The following is a 25,289-nucleotide window of genomic DNA, read 5'->3' as shown; positions in this document are numbered from 1 at the left end:
TTATTTCTTAACTCTTTCTTCAAATCTTGCATTCCTTTCAGGACATCTAGATGCAAAATGACCAATCTTATTACATGCAAAACATTTAAAAGGTTCTTTTCCTTCATACTTACTTCCTGCCAGTCTTTGAGGTACTCTTCTAGCAAATAAGGCTTCAAGTTGTTCAAATTATTCATCCTCTTTCCTCATATCTTCCAATTCTTTTGCATATAGGGCTTTCCAATCACTTTTGCCAATAGATGACGATACATGAAAAGAAGGTTTAGATTTTACAGCTCCAAAGGGTCCAAATTCTTCAAGCTCAAAAGCAGATAATTTCCCAATCAGAATGTCTCTGTTAACTGAAGTGTTTCCCATTGTTCTCAATTCATTAATTGCAGTAGCCTTCTGATGAATAATGATGAACAATAAATACCCTAAATGGTACTGAGAGGGGGGGTGAATTAGTACAGACAAAAACTTTCTCAACAACTTATCAAGTTAAAGCAATATCAACTGGTTGTCTTCATTAGTGAACTTAACCATGGAAATACTAGTTAAACACAGTAAGACTTTAGACAACATAAACTGATAAGTTTGAACACTTCAAATACATTCAATACTTGATAACAACTTCACCCATAAACATATGCATGTGGTATACCAGTAATACCATAACCTAATAGCTTTGCATGCATAATTAAAAAAACACAGAATATTTAATCATCACATGAAAAATGCACAACTCATGACACACAGATTTTTTACGTGGAAACCCAAATGGGAAAAACCACGGTGGGGATGAATACCCACAAGCTTGTTTTGAACTCTTTTGAAGCTCACTCTATTAGGAGCCTAGTCTTGTTAAAGACTTTACAATAAGGTTATGCTAGGAACCAATCGTGTTAAAGATCACTCGGTTAAGGGATGGTTATATACCCTGTTAAAGGTTGAAACCCTATTAGAGGCTACATCACTAGAGGATTTGAAGAACTCAATGATCTTGAGTCACCTAGTTAAAGGATTTATAATAAGCCTGTTAAAGCTACCCGATAAAGGGGTTTTCCAACTGTTGAAATGGTTAGAAGACAACAGGTAAAACTCTGATCTGATAATAGCACTACATGTCAAGGCAGATCCTTTTCATTTCCTCTACTCTGCAATCACACTCTGCAATTTTCCTCTTACTGGTCTGGCAAGTATCTCATCACTCGGATACACACACAACATTTTCCAACAACTTACAACAATAAACATCATTGATCTTATAGACAACAGTTAGGTCAGTAGCATAAACCCTAAACCCTAAGCATTTTAGGTTAACAATACAAGTGGTCCAATCTTGACCATCCAAACACTTTGCATAGAGCAATACAATCTTGAATAGATCACAAGACAATCTGCATCATTCATTCTTCACTGCATATGGGAATCAATAACCCATCAAGCTTTCTTCTCACACCACTAAGAAGAATGTTCATTCCCGAGGTAGGCATTTAATGCAATCGATCTCCACATGCAACATCATCTAGGAAATCCTTCACACACACAAAACTGACGTGGCACATTGATCTCATACTCATCTCTTAGCTAAGTCATCATAGGATGTCTTCGGTTGCACTGCACAAGCTAGATTGCCAAACCAGAAACCCTAGAGCTGAGACTACCAACCAGTAGTCACGCTTAGTGAAACCTTGACACCGGTTCACAACATCTCTTCATACCTCTTCATATCGGTTCACCAACTTCTTTTAATCTACATATCGATTCACCAACTTCTTTTAATCTGCATATTAGTTCACTTATACTTATTGACATCAATGACAACATACATTAGCATCATATCAACATGTCGGTTAATCATATGCTAACAATATCCAACAATCTCCCCCTTTGGCATTGATGGCAATACTCAGTGTAGCATTACAACCTTAAACATCATAGAACAATGTATCTCCATTATCAGACATCTTCTCCCCATTCATCAAATATCTTCTCCCCATTCATCAGATATCTTATCCCCCTTTGACAACAATGCCAAAGTGGAGGCATAAGCTTCCATACTCCACTATGCTACTCCCCCTATGGAGTAGCATCCTTCAACACATCAATCCTGAAAGATTTGACACTATAGTTCCTGACTGATGCAGAGCACACAACTTTTAGTTGACTTCATGAAGGGGCAGAACCCCTAATTCACCTCTCCAATAGGTAAATATAGTCTTTGGTAAGGGCTTAGTGAATATATCTGCTAGCTTATCCTTATTGGGAACATGTTGAAGTACAACTTCCTTATTCTAAACTTTCTCTCTTAAGAAGTGATATTTAAGCTCAATGTGCTTAGTTCTAGCATGCAATACCAGATTCTTGGAAATATTTATTGCACTTGTGTTGTCACAAAATATATTCACTGGTTCAGGTATAGGTACTTTGAAACCTTCCAATACATGTTTCATCCAGATTGCTTGAGTGCAGTTCATAAATGCTGCCACATATTCTGCTTCAGCTGTAGGCTGGAAAGTATAGCTCTGCTTTTTACTTGTCCATGATACTACTCTTCCACCAAGAAAGAATGCTCCACCAGTTGTGCTCTTTCGGTCATCCACATTACCTGCCCAATCAGCATCGGTATACACTTTGAGATTGAAGTCACCATTATATGGATACCACAATCCATAGTCAATTGTTCCTTTCAAATATCTAAGGATCCTCTTGACTACTACCAAGTGGGATTCTCTAGGACATTTTTGAAAATGAGCTACTATGCCCACTGCATGAGCAATATCTATTGTGTTGTGCACCACATAGTCTAGCTTACCAATCATTGACCGGTACTCCTTTTTGTTTACTAGTGTTGAATCATCTTCCTTAGTCAATTTACAGCCGGTCATCATTGGTGTACCAACCGGTTTGCTTTCCTCCATGCCAAAAGTCTTCAATACCTCTTTGACATACTTGGACTGGGTAATAAAAATACCCTCTTTCATTTGTTGAATCTGTAAACCAATGAAGAACTTTATCTCTCTAATCAGAGACATCTCAAACTCTTTCTTCATTATATCTGCAAATGCATGGCTCATTTCATCATCTCCTCCAAAGATTATGTCATCTAAAAATACTTCATAGATCAGAATCTAATCACCCTCTGATTTCAAGTAGATGCTGCTATCTTCACTTGTTCTCTGAATTCCAATCTTAACAAGATGAGAATGTAACCTTTCATACCATGCCCTAGGTGCTTGTTTCAATCCATATAGGGCTTTGTGTAATCTACACACCATGTTACTATCTTCTGATAGGGAAAACCCATCTGGTTGCTCTATATATACTTCCTCTTCAAAGATTCCATTCAAGAATGCATACTTCACATCCATCTGATATACCTTAAATCCCTTAAATGCTGCAAGTGCAAGTAGAATTTGAATACCTTCTAGTCTAGCCATAGGAGAAAAGCTTTCTCCATAGTATTCTCCCTCCTCCTGAGTGTATCCCTTGCATACAAGCCTAGCCTTGTTCCTTATAGCTTTACCTTCTTCATTTACCTTCTTCCTGAAGACCCATTTGGTACCTATGACATTTTTGTGTTCTGGTCTGGGTACCAAACACCATGTTACATTATTTTCTATCTGGTCTAGCTCCTCTTCCATTGCTTTAATCCAGTCTTCATCTGTAAGTGCTTCTCTAGAAGTATTGGGTTCTAATTCAGAAATCATGCAAGAGTTTCCTTTCACTTTTCTTCTTGTGAGTATCTCTACATCTTTATCTCCTATGATCTGCTTCGGATCATGATGCAATTTCACATATCTAGGAATGACTCCAGCTTGTTCTTCTTGATTTTCCTCTTCTCCTTCTTCTCCATCTTCTTCTTCTCCTACCACAACTTCTACTAATATAGGAACACTAAGATCTTTTCTTGTTTCTTTTGTAATTGGTTCTCAGAAAGCTATTCCCGGTTCACCTTCCACTTGCTTGCTGTTGGTTCCCTCAAATTTCTCAAGTGATTCATCAACCTTGACATTGATGCTCTCAACAATCTTCTGAGTTCTATTATTGTAGCACTTAAGAGCTTTACTCTTAGTGGAATATCCCAGAAATATTCCTTCATCACTTTTAGCATCAAATTTGCTCAAATGCTCACCTCTCTTGATATAGCACTTACTCCCAAATACCTTAAAGTAGCTCACAGTGGGAGTCTTCCCAGTCTAGTACTTATAAGGGGTTTTATCTTTGCCTTTCTTGATAAGTACTTGGTTCATTGTATAGACTGCAGTGCTCGTCGCTTCTCTCCAAAAAGTGTGAGCAACCTTTCCTTGGATTGACATTGTTCTTGCCGCTTCAACTACAATTCTGTTATTCCTTTCTGCTATTCCATTCTATTGTGGTGTCCTTGGGGCAGACAAATGCCTCTTGATACCACTATCTTCATAGTACTTGTTGAATTCATCAAAAATGAATTCTCCTCCTTGATCAGTTCTTAGGCACTTTATCCTTTGGCCACTTTCCTTTTCTTCTAATGCTTTGAAGGCTTTGAATTTTCCAAATGCTTCAGACTTGTCTTTCAAGAATGTGACCCACATCATTCTTGAGCAGTCATCAGTAAAAATCATAAAATACCTATATCCCTGAATACTTCTAGTTTTCATAGGACCATAGAAATCAGTATGCACAAGGTCAAGTAAATTTTCTGCTGAAAAAGACTTACCTTTAAAAGTTGAGGAAGACATCTTCCCAAGTTGACATTCTCTGTACAAAGAATTCTCAGGTTTGTTCAACAAAGGCAATCCTCTTACCACCTTGATCTTACCGACTTTAACAATATTGTCAAAGTTCATATGACAGAGTCTCCTATGCCATATCCAACTGTCATCAAACTTAGCCATCAGACACTGACTAATCTTGGCATTCAACTGAAATAGGTTACCTCTGGTCTACTTACCAGTAGCAATAAGTTCACTACTCTTTCCAATTATACTGTAGATTCTACCTTTGAACTTTAGAGTGAGTCCTTTGTCATTCAGTTGAGCAACACTTAAAAGGTTATGCTTTAGATCTTCTACCTAGTATACATCATCTGCACTGCTCTTTCCATTCAATGAGATGGATCCTTTACCTTTTACCAAGCATGGTGCGTCGTTGCCAAATCTAACAACACCTCCATCATATTCTTCTAGAGACATAAACTTTCTCTAGTCTCTGGTCATGTGGTGAGAACAACCACTATCAATAATCCACTCATTGGAGTTGTCAATATGAGAGACAAGTGCTTTCTTATCAGACACTTCTTCCTTTACAGCTACAAACACTATATCTTCACTCTCTTCATACTCTGATTCTTCATCAGTAACATCTTCATCTACAACAACAAGACAATTTCTCCTATTTCCTCCTTTATACTTTCTAAACCTCTCCGGTTTATCCTTATTATCATTGTTAGGACAATTAACAGTTGTATGTCCTATCTTATTGCAGGAGAAACATTTTAAAGGAAGTTTACCTCTATATTTACTAGTTCCTTTCGGAAGTCTTTTAGCAAGAAGTGCTTCAAACTCCATCAGAATCTCTTTATCATCCATATCTCTGCATTATCTGGATTCATAACTGGTACTAGTTTCTTTTCCTTTTCTGGATGGTGCAGCAAATGCTCTAAAGGCTGACTCAGTCTTCTGAACACTACCATCATAGCTATTCAACTCATATGTAGTCAGCTTTGCAATGATAGTATAAGGATACCTTGGTTTTATCAATAGACCTTAGTTCTTGGATAGCAGCAACTCTGATTGCATAGATCAGTAACAATGATCTCAAGACTTTACTAACAACGGTTGCATCCTCAATCGTTCCACCAACACTTTTATCTCCAACCACAGTCTTAATCCTAATGCCATATTGTTAAATGGTCTCTCCTTCAACCATCCTCATGTCTTCAAATTTTCCTCTAAGGCTCTCTTCCTTAGCTTTCTATACATGCTCATCACCACCATAAATGGTTTCCAGTGCATCCCATACATCCTTAGGAGTGTCCTTGTCTTGTACATCAATAAACTCAATATCTAACAAGATGTTGATAAGGGCTTCCATGACTTGCCCATTTTCTTGAATCTCTCTCTTCTGATCATCGGTTAGAGTGTCAGTGGGAATCACATAGACATTCTCAACATAGCTCCAGTGTTGAGCACCCATACTCTTGATGTAAATCTTCATTTTGTCCTTCCATATCTTGAATTTATCTCTATTGAACTTAGGACCTTCCCTCTTCATCATTACAATAGGATATTTTACCTCAAGTGGTTAAGCTTATATCACCAAGGACCTGCAGGAGCTTTGATATCAATTGATGAATAATGATGCACAACAAATACCCTAAATGGTACTGAGAGGGGGGCTGAATCAGTACATACAAAAACTTTCTCAACAACTTATCAGGTTAAAGCAATATCAACCAGTTGTCTTCATTACTAAACTTAACCATGGCAATACCGGTTAAACACAGTAAGACTTCAGACAACATAAACTGATAAGTCTGAACACTTCAAATACATTCAATACTTGATAACAACTTCACCCATAAACATATGCATGTGGTATACCACTAATACCATAACCTAATAGCTCTGCATGCATAATTACTAAAACACGGAATACTTAATCATCACATGAAAAATGCACAACTCATGACACACAGATTTTTCACGTGGAAACCCAAATGGGAAAAACCACAGTGGGGATGAATTCCCACAAGCTTGTTTTGAACTCTTTTGAAGCTCTCTCTGTTAGGAGCCTAGTCTGGTTAAAGACTTTACAACAAAGTTATTCTAGGAACCGATCCTGTTAAAGATCACCTGGTTAAGGGATGGCTATATACCCTGTTAAAGGTTGAAACCCTCTTAGAGGTTACCTCGCTAGAGGATTTGAAGAACTCAATGATCTTGAGTCACCCATTTAAAGGATTTACAATAACCCTGTTAAAGCTACCCGATAAAGGGATTTTCCAACTATTGAAATGGTTAGAAGACAACAGGTAAAACTCTGATCTGATAACATCACTACATGCCAAGGCAAATCCTTTTCATTTCCTCTACTCTACAATCATACTCTACAATTTTCCTCTTACTGTTCTGGCAAGTATCTCATCACTCAGATACACACACAATATTTGCCAACAACTTACAACAACAAACATCATTGACCTTATAGACAACAGTTAGGTCGGTAGCATAAACCCTAAGCATCTTAGGTTTACAATACAAGAGGTCCAATCTTGACCGCCCAAACACTTTGCATAGAGCAATACAATCTTAAATAGATCACAAGACAATCTGCATCATTCACTCTTCACCGCATATAGGAATCAGTAACCCATCACGCTTTCTTCTCACACCACGAAGAAGAATGTTCATTCCTAAGGTAGACATTTAATGCAATCGATCTCCACATGCAAGATCCTCAAGGAAATCCTTCACACGCACAAAACTGACATGGCACCTCGATCTCATACTTATCTCTTAGCTAACTCATCACAGGATGTCTTCGGTTGCACCGCACAAGCTGGATTGCCAAACCAGAAACCCTAGAGTTGAGACTACCAACTGGTAGTCATGCTTAGTGAAACCCCGACACCAGTCCACAACATCTCTTCATACCTCTTCATACCGGTAACTTCTTTTAATCTGCATACCGGTTCACTTGTACTTATTGACATCAATGACAACATACATTAGCATCATATGCCAACAATATCCAACACCTTCATCTTGTAAGTCGGTGGTAGGGCTCTCAAAACTTTAGAAACTATTTCATCTTCACTCAAAGATCCTCCACAACATTGAATTCCCATGACAATCTCATTTACTCTTTCTATAAATGTCATAATTCTTTCATTATCTTCCATCTTCAAATTCTCATATCTTACCCGATAACAATCAAGTTTAGCAATTTTGACAGTACGGTCACCTTCATTCAGAGTTTGCAATTCATCCCACATAACCTTTACAAATGATTTATCAGTCAATCCCATGATTTCCTGATCAGTGAGTTCACACAGGAGGGCTTCTCTAGCTCTGCAATCATTTTCAATATTTTTGTCCAAGTCTGTAGGAGTAGGATTGGTAGATATCAGATCATAAGGTGTATATCCTTTATTAGTGATCTCCCAAATATCCTTGCCAGGATATCTAAGATGAGTCTCCATTTGGATTTTCCATATATCATAGTTTGTTCCATCAAGCTTAGGGATTTCTCTTCTGAAAATAGTTGCCATAGGATCTACCTCAAGCGATTAAGCTTCTGCAAAAGAGGACCAAAGCTCTAATACCAATTGTTAGAATAACTGGTAGACAACTGAGAGGAAGGGGGGGGTGAATCGACTGTCAACAGATTATATTAATCAAACCAGTTTATAACCTTTAACCGAAGCACATAAATATTAAATACTGGAATAGCAGAAACAGATATCGGTAAGAAATAAAACTTAAGAATGAAATAGAGAATCAACACAATGCAACCATACTACATAAAACCATGATTTGTACGTGGAAAACCTGATAAAGGGAAAAACCACAGTGGGAAGCCTACACACAGTCAGATAATACTTCTGCAGAAAGTATATGATACAATAAGGGGCCTACACATGCAGGAAGTCACACTGCCTAGAGCGTACTTCTCATTACAAAGGAGTCTCACTGACTATAGAGAGGTTATAACCACCTCAATATAATTGGACAACAATCCAGAAGAATAAACTGCCAGTGATAGGATCTACCATGCCTAATTACAGTCCAAGTTAAGCTCAATACTAGAGGCCTTTGACCTCTTACATAAACCCAATTCGATCACCTATGATCGACCAAATCTCCTTCTCATATGAAATTTCATTCCACAACCATGACCATGATCTACAATGAGATCTTATATCAATTTATAGAAACCCTAAGGCCTAAACCAATTAGGTTGGCCACATAAAAGATATTACAATGATATGCCATGTCGGCTTTAGACCAAAAAAATATTAACAAATCCATAAATCATCCTGGTAATATGTAGAGAACATGTTACATGATACCGGTCCATAACCTGGACCCAAATAGATGCACCATGCCAAAGCGATGTCTCCAATTAGTTGAGGTATGATCAAGGATCACCTTCTGCATCCTAGATTTCATCTAGAAGTCGCACCAACACCACTTATGCATCCTATCAAATATTCTCAGTAAAAGCTCTGTCGGTAAAACCTTAAACCCTTACTAGTATAGGTTTACTAGAGTGTATGATAGCATTCGATCATCAAGTCAATACCAACTGACCAAAACATACTCTAGAAACATCAAACCAAACATATTCCATTGATCCAAACATGTCGATAGTATCCAACTGATAGTCCCTTCTGCTGGTAACACTAGTTCTTCTACCGGTAACCAAAATCTGTCTATAGGTAACCAATCATAACAGCTAGTGTTGACATCAATGATAAAACATCAATGCAAAACATAATCAATTCCTCCATATTTCCAACATACAATGTACCCCTTAGGATCCAATTTGACCACATAGGATCACATAGTGTCCTAAGGGATCCTATGTGGTCCTAAGGGGTCATGCATGTGTTAAGACACATGCGTGACCCCTTAGGACCACATATGACCCCTTATAACATCCTAGTGTGTACAACATACCCCTTAGGACCCAATAGTGTCCAAATCAGCCTTATGTTGTCCTAAGGGGTCATGCATGCGTTCTAACACATGTGTGATCCCTTAGAACCACATATGACACCTTATAACATCCTAATGTGTACAACATACCCCTTAGGATCATATAGTGTCCTAAGGGGTCATGCATGTGTTCTAACACATGTGTGACCCCTTACGACCATGTATGACCCTTTATAACATCCTAGTGTGTACAATGTACCCCTTAGGACCCAATTTAACCACATAGGATCACATAGTGTCCTAAGGGGTCACACATGTGTTAGAACAAATGTGTGTCCCCTTAGGACCACATATGACCCGTTATAACATCCTAGTGTGTACTTGTACATACCCTTGAGGACCCAATAGCATCCTAAGGGGTCATATGTGGTCTTAAGGGGTCACACATGTGTTATAACATATGCGTGACCCCTTAGGACCACATATGACCTCTTATAACATCCTAATGTGTACAACTAGTGCAGGAGCACCTAGGACTTAGGCTCATAGTCCTTTCACATTTTTGGCTTGTACTGACCTTAGCCAAGTCACATTCATAATGAGGACTCCAGGAGGGTCCAATGAGTGTGTGTGATGTTTGTTTTGAGTCAAGTGTAGACCTAGTTGAGTTGGTTTTCTTCTTAGGTTTGCACTTTGTGAATAGGTAGTGGTTTGAGTAGTTGAAATGACCTTATTGTTGGTCAAATGTGGAAAAAATTGGTGTGAGAATTAGGGAGGTTTAGGATAGTATTAGGAATGCTTAAAAAGTCATGAGTAATGATTTGAAATAGGTTGCATAGGTTGGCAAAGAAAAAAGTGGAAAGTTGTAAAAGTTGTCATGACAACTTTTGTCCTAAAAGTGCTTAGCAGTGGAGTTAGGGATAGAAAAATGCCCTAGAATGCCTCCACACATGGGAAAGAATATTTAAACCTCCTCTTGCATGGTTACCAAGGCTGGAAGTTTGATTTTGTAAGATTAACAATCTAAAACTACTCATTTTCAGCCTGTTATCACAGTTTTGGTCTTATTGTGCATAAACTGTGAATGATAATGGATTGAATCCATTGATCCACTTATGGATTGAAGTTCTTTGGTCTATTTCAGAGTCATTTGGTTTATTTCCATCTCTGTAGATAGGGTGTGTTAGTTTTTTCATTGTTTTGTTCTCAATCAGCCAGTTTTGGCTTGTAAATAGCAATTTCTTGTAAAATGGTTGCCCCATAAAATCCCTCTATGATACCATCACGAATTGTTGGGAAATGGAAGGAAACCACTTGTATAGTTTATATATGCAGGGACAAGTTTTGGAAGTGAATATTGACATGGTTATCACCTTGTTCTAGGCGAGGCTAGGAGCAACCCGGCTAGAGAAGACAAGGTGGAATTTGAGTGCATAGTGCAAAGGTGAACACAAAAACACAACCAAATCATTTGGAGAGGTCCACGAAGTCCATACAAAGTTTAAATTACAAGGATAATCCTTGACAAGACCTTTAGTTTCCTATTTCACTAAATTTATCAGTCACTGCCAGTTAAGAGGCCTAGAAACCCTAACAAACCCTCATTTTGGGGTTAGGGCATTGTACGGCGAGTTGGGAAACCAAAAATATCAAAATATCTTAGGTTTGGGTGAGTTTTTGATGAAAAAAAAACCTTGTAGTAGGGTCTTTTGGACTGTTTTCCTCAAAACCCACAAAAACAGGATTTCGGAGGCCTAATAGGGGCTCATTCCTTGTAGCCCTATTTCTAGGCAAAATGGTGAAATCGGTAGGAAAGATAATGAATGCAAAACAAAAATGGAACCAAATGGAATTCATTCCATGTTAATTGGTACCTCCACACCTCTGCAATGACTCACAATAGTATGGGGGTGAATTTGACAAGTAGTTGTCAAGATAGTACAATTGAGCAAATGAAAGTCACTTGGTAATGGTTGGGTGCCTAGTTAAACACTTGTTGCAAAAACCTTGAGATTGGAAAATAGAAATAACTAGAAGAGAATTAGAAGGACTTGGAGGTCTTGGAGCATAGCTAGACCTAGAGAGGTTGGTGGAATTGAGCACCACCAACTAGGTGAAGTGTGGGCAAGCTAGGCCAACCCCATCAACAACATGACTTGAAGTTCAAACCCATGGGAAAGGAAATTACATCACTCATTTCATATTTTTTTATTCTTGCTTATGTGAAAGACAATAAATAATAACTAACATCTTCTATATTTCCAGCTTCTACTATGTCTACAAAAATATCTCCTTCAATTTAAATTTACACATGTGGAAAATTAAAACTTATTTAAATAAAATGTACTTGAATAAAACTTACATGCACAACATTTTTTAAAGATATATATATAATAAATGTACCTTGTTTAATCAATCCTGAAATATGATCATAATCAACAGAAATCAAAGGAATGTCTTCAAACATTTCATCCTCATTTTCCTCGTATGTATTAGTAACAACTAGTGGCACCAAATTCCATTCACTTCAACATATCCAAGCTCTTGGTTCTTTCAATTAACAAAGTTTTCCAAAATGCAATTAGAAAAAAAAAATGAATAATCCCTAGTGTACAATGTCTATGGGCGATTATCTATACTCATGACACAATGCAAAGATCTTGTCTTCTCCACACTCTTGCATCCATGCATTGATCTTCTATCGACATCTGCAAAATGTATAAATGTGTACCTAAACATCTTTGTAAAAAAATAAACTAAACATTTAAATATAATTACATTTATTTATACTTCTAATCTACAAAATTCCCTTTTTATTTGTATTTTGAACTTTATTTTTTATTTTTTTAAAAGAGATCACGTACTTGATATCTCCCACAACACTCTATATGAAATGGGCCTGTATGTTCCCGATGATGAACTAGGATAGTTTGGTTGCACAAAGTGTTTTTTACTCCATTCAACAACATCATATGCATCATCTATACAATCTCCTATATAACTTATTTTATGCTTTCTTAGAGCATGTTTGATACAAGCTCCTGCACCATCATGTTCACCCTTTCCATGGCCACTCTTAAAAAAACTCCAAACATGTGGTATTTTGTCATTTCAATGATATCTACATAGTACATAAAATGGGCTCAAAGCTTTGAATTATGTTGCATATCCTTCAAACCAAAGAAAATTTTTAACTATTGTTATGTCTCTCTCTTTCAAATATTCAAAAACTTTCTTAAAGCAATGTTGTACAAAAAGTGTGCCATGCTCCTTATCATCACTAATATAGAAGTGGTACTCTTTCTTAATGATACAATTTTCAAATGTACTATCGACACCATCCAAATACATTTGTTCATGTCGATAACACACATGCACCATAATAGTGATTTTGTTTGAAAAGTAATACTTTGATTGAATCTCTTTTTGATGTGCAAAAGAGTAATTTTTTGTGATGTCCACTACTGATAGAATAGTTCCCAGGTGGGAAAGTGTCTCTTAATGTTTGAAACTATTGTTCTTTCCACTTGGCAAAAACACCATGGCATATGCATGGTTTTATCAACTTACGAAAATTTTCCATAAATGTTTCAATATGTATCTCCTCTTCTATATAATCTAACCTTGTAGATTTCTTTCCAAATTTTGTTTCAAAATTTTGGTACTTGTAACTCTCGCAATTTACCATCTTTGTCATGTCAGTATCTTCATCTCTCAAAGACAATTTAGCCAACTCCCCACATGTTCCACAAATTACTTTTATGCAATCTATTTGACTGGTTGCATTATCATCTGGTTTATCACATAAGATGAATGCTATGAATTGACTTGTTCGTTTAGGAGGAGCATTTTCATAACCATCACTATCTTCTTTGATCTTTGAAAACACCTGATAGTATAGATCAAATTCTATGTGACAAGGACAACAAAAAGTTTCAAAGACTTTGTTTACCTTCACATAATATGGCCTTAACCTTTCAAACATTGTTTGTCCAATCTTTATAAAAGGGTTTAATTTAGTAAACAACACATACAATTCATGTTTTGTTGTGTCTAACTAGTGTTTTACATGGAGATCATAATGATCAAGTCCAATAGTCTACTTGATAACATCTCTATTGTTTGATGAAGGATGAGTATTATCATTCCAAAAACTTGTCACCAAGTTCCTAACAACATCTTCAATCCTATCAGAATGAGGAGTTCTACACATAATTGCCCAATTGCCTTCTAAGGTAGTATCATCCAAAATCTTTCTCCTTTTCACATATTTGATTTTGTCCTTCTACTAAAACCAAACTCAAATGACAGTGAAGAGATTTGTCTTTTTTGAGGCATTCTTTCATTTACTAAATATGTCATTATCACTCTTCTTGAAATGGTCTTATCCACTGTTCAAGATTTTTTACCAATGTTCACAAAACCTTTCTTAACATTTTCAACAATAGATTTTTGTAGCTGAGAAGTTTTCCTCTTTTACTTGTTGTATCTATACCCAACTGTAGTGTCAAAAATTGCATACCCCTTTGTAATTTGACCTACATCTTTTGTAATCACTTTGGTGTCCATTCCCCTAGTACCTGAGTAGGCTCACTTCAGCCCTTGCATCAGCCTTTTCCCTCTCAGGATGCTCAAGACCTATTTTCAGTAGCTCCCTCGTGGCATCAATCTTGTTAGCCATGTGTTTCCCTTGTCTCTTGTTATTTTAGAGAGTGATTCATTTGCACACTAGCGCACCGCACAAATGTTCATGCATCGCGCATTCATCCAACAACATCTTAGCATTCGAATGATTGTTCTAAGCGTGCCTTTCCACTTGTCACCTACATATGTCAGTGGAAATGACTCTGAACCTTTCAAACGGATCGCTAGCCCTCTTTTCCCTCCTCTTCTCTCATTTTAAATCTATCCTCCCTCTTCATTCAAGCTCTCTAGATTCTAGATATAATCTATCTTATCCTTTGGGCTCTCACAAATTTCTTCGGCTCCCTCTCGCTTGCTATAGCAGTCTCTATTTTTCTATAACACACTCAAGCACTCACTGTATTCTCTTACAACTCTCTTGGCTTTCTCAAACCTCTTTGGTAATATCTATCTATTTATCCTATCTTTGAGCATTTTGGGATTTATCACATCCCTCTTCTATGATTTATCATTTATCATTTATTAGTATCTTATCTTGCATTTATATTTTATCTATCAATATATCTAGTTGTCTATGGAGGTGGAAACACTAAAATAGGATTTGATTGAGGCAAGTCCCCAAGCAACCCCAAACATTTTTCCTTTCTGGCTTGTGTGTAGGTTGCATTAGAGAAGATTCGTTTGGCTGGAGGATTCATATTGTGGACCGGTTGTGAGATTATCTTCTTCCTTTCCTTTGTGGATTTCATTCCATTTATATAATTATTTTACCTTCTTTTATATATACATTTATTGCATTTAAATAATATAAAATACATATCTATTATATTGTGCCCTTCTATGCAAACTCTGCACTCTGTCCGTACAGGATGCTAGCACGTCATGTTGTTGTCCATAATCCATGTGTGCGTCATTGTGTAGAGAGCTATCAGAGGATGTATAGAGACACTACATCTTGAGTGGAGAGGTCAGTTAGTGAATCTTTGAGAGGTTGTTATCCACTAGTCGAAGAGGTTCATTTTCCCCCCTCTACACCAATAATTTTAGTGGATCTATTAACTCTTTACGAGTAAGTACAATTGATAACAATTGAGCTTTCTCTAGTGTTGTATCAAGATTATTTAAATGAGACATTATTTCTTTTGCACTTTTATTCATTGACCTCCTTTTAGTATGTCTGGGTTCTTCACTCAGACGTTTCAACTGATTCACATCCATTTCAAGTAAATGATCTAAATTAATTATAGGAAATATTTCTCTTCACTTGTTTAGCTAGATCCACAATATGCACATCCATATTGGAAAGAGGTAAGGAGCCTGACCCCTCTCCTTCGACCTCCATTGATTCAACTTGGGTAGGATCCTCCCTATGTTCTTCAACTATAATGTGTTCTTCAGCCTTGTTTGCCTCAACTATCGCTTGAGAACTTATGTCTTTTTGAGCCTGTTTTGGACATAAAAGATCACACACACACACACACACACACACACACACACACACACACACACATATATATATACATATATATGTATACATACATATATATGTGTATATACATATATATGTATATATATGTATATATATATATATGTATACATACATATATATATGTATACATACATATATATATGTATATATATATGTATATGTGTGTGTATATATATATGTATATACATATATATATATATACATATATACATATATATATGTATGTATACATATATATATGTATACACACACACACACACACACACACACACACACACACACACACACACACACACACACACACACACACACACACACACACACACACACACACACACACACATAAGATATAGGTCTTAAAAATAGGTCCTAATAAACGAGATAAAAAAAAGAATTAAGGGTAGAGAGAGAGAGGGGGGGATCATAAACAATTTTAAGGAGAGATAAATAAAGATAGAGAGAGGTGGATTCAAGACATTTAAAAGGAGAGAGAAGAGAGAGTGGTAAGAAGACTTAAGCCTGAGTGAGAGAGGAGTCCTAAAGATCTAATTTAAATTAAAATTATCTATTATTTTTAGTCCTAATAAGATATCCTAAAAAGAGAGGTCATTTATTTTATGTACTCAAGGGGGGAGAGAAGGGTACTAATAAGAAATAAGAGCTCGAGAGAGGTTCTAAATAGACTTAAGGGGAGGAAAAAAGAAAGAGAGTGAAAGACAGGTGCTGACTTGAAATGTCCAAGAGATTAAACTTTCCAAAATATGTATGTTCTAAAGAAAGAGAGAGGTATTAAACACTTTTAAAGAGGGAGAGAGAGAGAGAGAGAGAGAGAGAGAGAGAGAGAGAGAGAGAGAGAGAGAGAGAGAGACCTTTTGACTCAAGTTTGGAAAATATGTAGGAGGGATTGTGACTGAAGGAAAATGATTGACTATTGGTGCAGGAGCACCTAACCCAAACATACACCAAGAGGTTAAAGATCATTCCATGAATCATTTCACTCATATTTGAGTTTATATGGTCATTTTAATGTATTTTGAGTCATTTTGTGAAGCATTGTAAGACATTTGCTCAAGATGTGTATTTGAGTCCTAATATAGTCTAGGATGTCAGGTTGTGCAAATATGCCCATGGAAGGTTAAATAGGATGTAAAAGTTTGTTTTGAGTCCATCTAAATGTATTTCAAGTGCACAAGCAAAGATTAGGGGTCATATTTATCGAAATGTCAAAATTGTCAATTGTGTAAAAAATGTTGTGAAGTAAAAATTGCATTATAAAGTTGCAAAACAAGGATGTAATTGGTCTTGGGTAGTTGTAACTACCATATGGATGTTTGGAGGTTATAAAAACCATCATTTGGTTGAATCCAATGGGTGTGTGTAAGATTGGAGGAAGGAAATGAATAACATTTGTAGTTTTTACACACTCCACATTGTTTTCTGGGTATTGCAGTCAGATCATTCACATTTTTCTTTTTGAAAAATCATTCGTATCCACTGGAAATTTATTTCATATGATAATGGCATGAGTTTACATTGTTTTCCATTTGGTTTCATTTAATTTCAATCAGTTTGAAGCAAGTTGTGCAAGATTTGGTGAAAACTGTCAAAAAACCCTCCAAATTGGGGTTTGTGGAGACTCACTAAAATATTTTGAATGCACCATTAGAAATTGTTGTAACTTTGGTGTTTGATATATGGTTGAATTATCTTTCAAATTAATTCATTTTCAATGTGATTGGTTAAGTATTCCATGAGATATTTGATGCCCTAGGTGGACTGGGAATGCAAATTTTCTTATTTTTTCTGTAACAGTCAAAATGGTCTCGGTGCAGAGACCATAACTCGTAACTCCACCATTTAATTGTTCTCAATTATGGATATGGCTTTAGAAACCTAGTTTTTGACAGCCTCACCAAAGTGATCTTCCAAATATGCTCGGGTTTGAATGTTATTAATAACTGAGTATGGGTATATCAAACTGTCATTTACTGGGACAACATAATGCATTGTTTGGGTCTTGAATAATGTTTAAAGGGTTATAAATGATATGAAAGATTTGATATTGGATTGGTTGGTTGATATTAATCTTTTTTATATGCCTCAAACATATCAAGGTTACAGATTGATGATTATTTTGGGTCATTGAGCACCCTAGGATTGGGACTCCATGGTTGATTTGGGGTTCTTGGTTGGTTTTTCATGATGCTCTGTATCAAATTGGTATCAGAGCCCAACAAAAGATCTAGGCTAGGAAAGTTTTTTATGTTGTGTTTGGTTGTAGGTTTTGGATCCACCTAACTACAAAGGAATAGGTTGAGGAGAGAACCTGGTTATGGTTGCCAAAAGACTAGGGAGATAGGAAAAAGAGACTCCTAAGTGAGGCAAAGGAAGTGTGAGTTTGTGTGGATGCCTGAGGAACACCTTGAGTTTCAGCCATTGGATACTCCATGGATGTGAGTAGTTGAGAGGATGATTACCTTTTTGAAGTTGGTAGCAGAATCATGAGTATAATGAGAGAATGATGAAAGGAAGAGGTAGAGATAAAGATCAAGACAAAGACAAAGTTTCAATCCAAGACACAAGATTTTCTTGCAAGTTGTTTCCAAGGGACTTGGAAAGCTTTCAAGGTCGGTAGTATGGTGTAGAAACACCTAACCCAAACATACACCTGGAGGTTAAAGATCATGCCATGAATCATTTCACTCATATTTGAGTTTATATGGTCATTTTAATGTATTTTGAGTCATTTTGTGAAGCATTGTAAGACATTTGCTCAAGATGTGTATTTGAGTCCTAATATGGTCTAGGAGGTCACGTTGTGAAAATATGCCCATGGAAGGTTAAATAGGATGTAAAATTTTGTTTTTGAGTCCATCTAAATGTATTTCAAGTGCACAAGCAAAGATTAGGGGTCATATTTATCAAAATGTCAAAATTGTCAATTGTGTCAAAAATGTTGTCAAGCACAAATTGCATTATAAAGTTGCAAACCAAGGATGTAATTGGTATTGGGTAGTTGTAACTACCATATGGATGTTTGGAGGTTATAAAAACCATAATTTGGTCGAATCCAATGGGTGTGTGTAAGATTGGAGGAAGGAAATGAATAACATTTGTAGTTTTTACACACTCCACATTGTTTTCTGGGTATTGCACTTTGATCATTCATGTTTTTCTTTATGAAAAATAATTTGTATCCATTGAAAATGTATTTAATATGATAATGGCATGAGTTAAATTTTTTTTCCATTTGTTTTCATTTAATTTTAATCAGTTTGAAGCAAGTTGTGCAAGATTTGGTGAAAACTGTCAAAAAACCCTCCAAATTGGGGTTTGTGGAGAGTCACTAAAATATTTTGAATGCACCATTGGAAATTGTTGTAATTTTTGTGTTTGATATAGGGTTGAATTACCTTTCAAATTAATTCAATTTCAATGTGACTGGTTAAGTATTCCATGAGATATTTGATGCCCTAGGCGGACTGGGAATGCAAATTTCTTGTTTTTTCTGTAACAGTCAAAATGGTCTCGGTGTAGAGACCATAACTCATAGCTCCACTATTGGATTGTTCTCAATTGTGGATATGGTTTTAGAAACCTAGTTATCTATAGCCTCACTGAAGTGATCTTCCAAATATGCTCGGTTTTGAAAGTTATTAATAACTAAGTACGGGTATATCAAACTATCATTTACAGGGACAACATAATGCATTGTTTGGGTCTTGAATAATGTTTAAAGGGTTATAAATGATATGTAAGATTTGATATTGGATTGGTTGGTTGATATTAATCTTTTTTAGATGCCTCAAACATATCAAGGTTTCATATTGATGATTATTTTGGGTCATTGAGACACTAGGATTGGGACTCCATGGTTGATTTGGGGTTCTTGGTTGGTTTTTCATGATGCTCTGCATCAACTATGTGGGACCAAGCCTGGTGAAATTACTTCAAACATAGATGCATGGATTTTGCAGATACTAACAATGTTTGCATGAGAAAAAAACACTAGAAACAATGAAGACACAATGTCTGAAGGTGTTTTTGTCAAAATTATCATAATGTGTATGTTCTATAGGCAAAATCAGCCCAAATTTCTACGAGTCTAGCGCAATCAAAAACACATCAAACACTTGCTTAGCCTAAGGACATTGTGTTGGTATTTTGATGATGATTAGTTGTGATTGTCATTGATGGACACACACATATTTGATGTATAAATTATTCTCAACCGGGAGTTGTTCCAACCGGTATTGTATGTCATTAAATGTATAGTCTTTTTTTGTTGAAGACTATCGGTGTTTTGCAGAAGATGCTTACCGGTCAGAACATGACCGAAGATCCCAAGTGGTATGAAGATCTCAAACAGAATGAAGACCCCAAGCAATAGTTAATATTTTGATCAGAACACTATGTTCCAATTTTCCAGTCTTCGTTTTTCAACCGGTAATCAATATATTGTATTAAAGCAGTATAATTGTAATGTGTGATGAGTTATCATCCACCGACAGTTTGGCGCTGTTTCTATGTCGTGTTACCAAATGTGTCTAGATGCATTGTACCTAGGAAATTATAGTCTAATCTTATTGGACCGACATGAAATTAGTTTCCTATATGAGGACATCATTTCTAGGGTTTTAATGTAGTTGTTGTGTGTGAACATTGGAGAGAAGATTAGGTCTGTGCGAGAAAAGGTATCTCACAACAGAGATAGAGATTGAAAAATATAGAAGGCTAAAGTAATGCTAGAATTCATTAATAGGGAGCTATCAAGGATCTAATCAAGCATTTTGTGCTATTATCTAGATCATTCACTTGTTGATTACTAATATCTTCAACAAGTCTAAAACCCTTAACCAGGTAGGCCCAACCAACCTTATTGTAAATCCTCTAACAAGGTGGTTCACAGTTGTGGATCTGAAATCCTCTAAAAGGGTAGTCTTTAGTAGGACTTATCTCCTAATAGAGATCTGGATTCCTAACAGGATCTATTCTGGTGAAGAACATTGTAAGGCCTTAACCGGTATGACCTTAACTAGTCTGGTTACTATTCTGCAAATAGTTGACTTGTGAGTATTACTCACCATGGTTTTTCCCATTTGGGTTTCAATGTCAAAACATCTTGTGTTATAGTGATTGTGCTTCTGTGGGTGAATGCTTTATTTTCTATTTGGCTTGTTTATGTTTTAACTGGTTTATTGTTTAATCTACTACACCGGTCTGCAGTTAAATTGCTTAAGTGTTTGTTTAAATTTTTGGGTATACTAATTCACCCCCCCTCTCTTATTATTCATCAATTGGTATCAGAGCCAACCTTTCTATAAGTCTAACCACTTGGAAGGAGATATGGGGGAATACAACATGAGGGAACTCACTCACCATCTTACTGAGTCTGAGAGAGCCTATGATGAACTCAAAATCAAGTATAAAGCCTCTTTAGCCAAGAGAAGAGAACTTGTTGAGCAACTGATGGAATTTACAGAAAATAGCTCTTCTGATGAAGAAGACATGGAGGCCCTAGTTGGGGAAGTGGAAAAACTAAATGAATCCAAAACTAACCTAAGGAGGGAGTTGGAAGGACTGACTGTCAGGATGAGTCAGGAGCTAGAAAATAGAAGAAAAGCTGAAGATTTGGTAAAGGACAAGGAGCATGAGATCTCTAAGTTGAAACAAGAAATCGGTACCATTACCGCCTATTTACAGGAGGGTAAAGAAGAGAAAGAAGAAATACAAGATGAACTGAATGTAGCTATTTCTCAGAATGAAACCTTGATGGAGACCAATGTTGCTCTTTCCAAGGAACTTGGTGAGACAAAGGAGATACTTGCTAAGATCAACCGAAGTGCTGCTAAGTTGGAACAAAAGCTGGAATTGGTGAAGCCATCAAAGGATACCACTGGACATGGTTTCTCTGGATACGAGGAAGGTGAGACCTCTGGAACTAAGAATGATGCACTAAAGAAGCAATCGACACCTAAGAACAACAACAGGAGTAAAGGTAAGCAAAAGTTTAAACCTGTTTGCTTTAACTATCTTAAAGAACGACATACTGCCAATGTATGTAGGAGCAAGGCTTACAATAAATTTCCTTACTTTCAAAACAATGTGGCTAGATCTGGTAGATTTAATGGTCCCTGTTATGCATGCAACAAGTTTGGGCATAGAGATTTTGAGTGCAAGTCAGTTATGAACAACTCTGGAAGTTATGCACCAAGATCTAAAGGAGTTGTCCTGGAACTTCCTATGAATCGAAACCCAAACCGGTACAAAACCTATGACCACTGGTCAAATGGTTATGAAGCGGCAACCAGTTGGAGAGCAACCTGTTTGATCTATCGTGGTAGCGGGCACACTGCTGCAACATGCAGAAGGAAGAATGGAAATGTGAACACCGGACCATCGAGAACACCTGGAATGATATGCTATCATTGCAACAAACTAGGACACACTACCAGATCATAAAGAATGAGAAAGAATCCATCGGGACACATACCGATCAACCTAGAAGGGAAGATTGATGTTGAAACCATTCAGGCGAACATGGATAAAACTTGGAAAATGAAATCTGAAGAGAAGCCACAAGATGTACCAGTTTCCGCACCCAGTGTAGAAATCCCTGAACCAACAAACTGAGCTTTGAAAATCTTAGGGGGAACATATCGGTAAAATGATTCAAACCCCCAGAGTATATTGGTAAAGTACCTTTATCGGTATTCGTTACCTGTCAATCGACAGAAGAAATGAAGTGGTAAAAGGTAAAATTAGGGTTTGATCTCTAATGGTGATGCATTTATTATGGTAGGTGGGAGCGTTTAAAAGTGACTTTTGTCATCATTTTTACTTACCTATTTTCAAAGAAGATTTTTTCTAAGCTTGAGCAATGCAACCAGAGCGATTCATCTTGCATTCGAAAGAATTCAGAAAGGAATCTTGCACAAGATTTTGCAGCCACTTCAAGCTATTAGTGTGGAAGTCAAAGTGGTAAACAAGCTTCCGAAGAAGTGTGTTGTGCTCGACATCAGCAAACCCTAGTTCGGAGTGTGAAGATATTTCTCGTTGAAACATTATTGTCATTTGGAATCTTCTAGATATGGCTTCTGCATCTGAAATACCTTCTAGTTCTACTGAACCTGACGATGCAACTGAATTTCTTAAAAAGAAGATGAAATATAATGCCCTATCTCAAATTCCCACTAGAGTCATTATTGAAGGCAATGTTTTAGGATATATTGATAGAAAAATAGAAGACCTAGGGTCTCTAGTGATTCACTCCCAGCTAAGTCTGTTCTGTGGGGACGATAAGAAGATTAAACTTGAATACAACATAATAGAGAAGAAGAAATTACACAATGCAGTATATTTTCTCAAGGAATTTATAGAAGAACACATCAAGATTATCCTTAGTAGGGTTCATGGTGATAAGATGTACCTTGATCAAACCCATGATATTACACCAGAGGAAATTCATGTTGTGACCAATTTATGCAAAGTTTGGTAAGTCCCTGTTCTTCGAAAGATCACCAAAACCAAAGAGACAGAGCTCACCAGTTCTGTGAGTGACCAAGGGGCAATGACTATTAACACCATTAAAGATGACTTGGTGAAATATGCATGCATGGTAATCGGGTATAGAATATTCTATCCTAGCAGAATGAATTCTATTCCTACAGCTGCGGTGCATGCCGCTTATAGGATGATCAAGGAGAATGCAGAATATGACTTATATACCTGCATGCAGAAACAACTCTTGGATAACCTGAAGTCGATCAAATTGGACAAAACCCTGAGGTTTAAATTTGGTCAATTGCTTGTCGGTTTATTTTTCTACTTTCAAGGATAATTTCCTGGAGTTGGTGATGTTCAATGGTCAACTGACCTACTGGTTTACAGACAAATAAAGGAGAGTCTGGAAGTAGTGGGAATTGCATATCTGGATACTCTGAACAAGTATTTTGATGAGTTCAAACTAAAGATGAACCAGAGAATGAGAATATCTGGTGATCTAGTTAAGAAGTATGAAGATGAAATCTATTTTATAATCAAAACAGATCATTGCATAATGGAAGGGGTCGAACCTAGAGAAGATGTAATTGAGCCTATGGGCTATGAAGTGGTAAATGATATACTGACAGGGTATGCCTCTACCCTACTTGCTTTACCACTAGGTCCCAAGAAGAAGAGGACCGATACTTACTTAGAGAGGATCAAACCTATTGAGGTATCGAAGCAAAAAAAGAATAAAGTAGTACCATCGACATTGGCACCTGTTACATCTGCTGCCAGTCCTAAAGTGACCAAGAGGTCACTAGCTAAAAATAAACCGCAAGCTATTCCACGTAAGTTATTCAAAAGAAAGAGGGAAACCAGGAATAACTCATCGGATTCAAAAGGCATCGAACCAGAGGTAGAAATGAAAAAGACAAGGCAATCAAGCAGGAAGATGAAGTCAACCAGTAATGTAACAACAACCTCTGCACCGGTAAATTTAGATATTTCTTCTTACAAACATGTGACACATTGTCAAAGGACCATAAAGAATATTATAAGAAAAGTTCTTAATCAAACCCATGATATTACACTGGAGGCAATTCATGTTGTGACTGATTTCTGAAAAGCTGGGTAAGTCCCTATTCTTCAAAAGATCACCAAAACCAAAGTGATAGAGCTCACCGGTTTTGTGAGTGACCAAGGGGCAATGACTATTAACACCATTAAAGATGACTTGGTGAAATATGCATGCATGGTAATCGGGTATAGAATATTCTATCCTAGCAGAATGAATTCTATTCCTACAACTGTGGTGCATGTCACTTATAGGATGATCAAGGAGAATGCAGAATATGACTTATGTACCTGCATGTAGAAACAACTCTTGGGTAACTTGAAGTCGATCAAATTGGACAAAACCCTGAGGTTTAAATTTGGTCAACTGCTTGTCGGTTTATTTTTCTACTTTCAAGGATATTTTCCCAGAGTCGGTGATGTTCAATGGTCAACTGACCTACCGGTTTCTAGACAAATAAAGGAGAGTCTAGAATTAGTGGGAACTACATATCCAGAGACTCTGAATAGGTATTTTGATGAGTTCAGACTAAAGATGAACCAGAGAATGAGAATATCTGGTTATCTAGCTAAGAAATATGAAGATGAAATATATTTTATAATCAAAACAGATCACTGCATAATGGAAGCGGTCGAGCCCAGAGAAGATGTAATTGAGCCTATGGGCTATGAAGTGGTAAATGATATACAGATAAGGTATGCCTCTACCCTACTTGCTTCACCACTAGATCCCATGAAGAAGAGGACCGATACTTACTTAGAGAGGATCAAACCTATTGAGGTACCTAAGCAGAAAAAGAGTAAAGCAATATCATCGGCATCGGCACCAGTTACATCTACTGCTAGTCCTAAAGTGACCAAGAGGTCACCAGCTAAAAAGAAACTGGAGGCTATTCCGCCTAAGGTATTCGAAAGAAAGAGGAAAACTAGGAATAACTCATCGGATTCAGAAGGCATTGAACTAGAGG

This window comes from Cryptomeria japonica, chromosome 7 (assembly GCF_030272615.1).
Source record: "Cryptomeria japonica chromosome 7, Sugi_1.0, whole genome shotgun sequence".
Taxonomy (NCBI): Eukaryota; Viridiplantae; Streptophyta; class Pinopsida; order Cupressales; family Cupressaceae; genus Cryptomeria; species Cryptomeria japonica.
Note: the sequence above shows the minus strand (reverse complement) of the source record.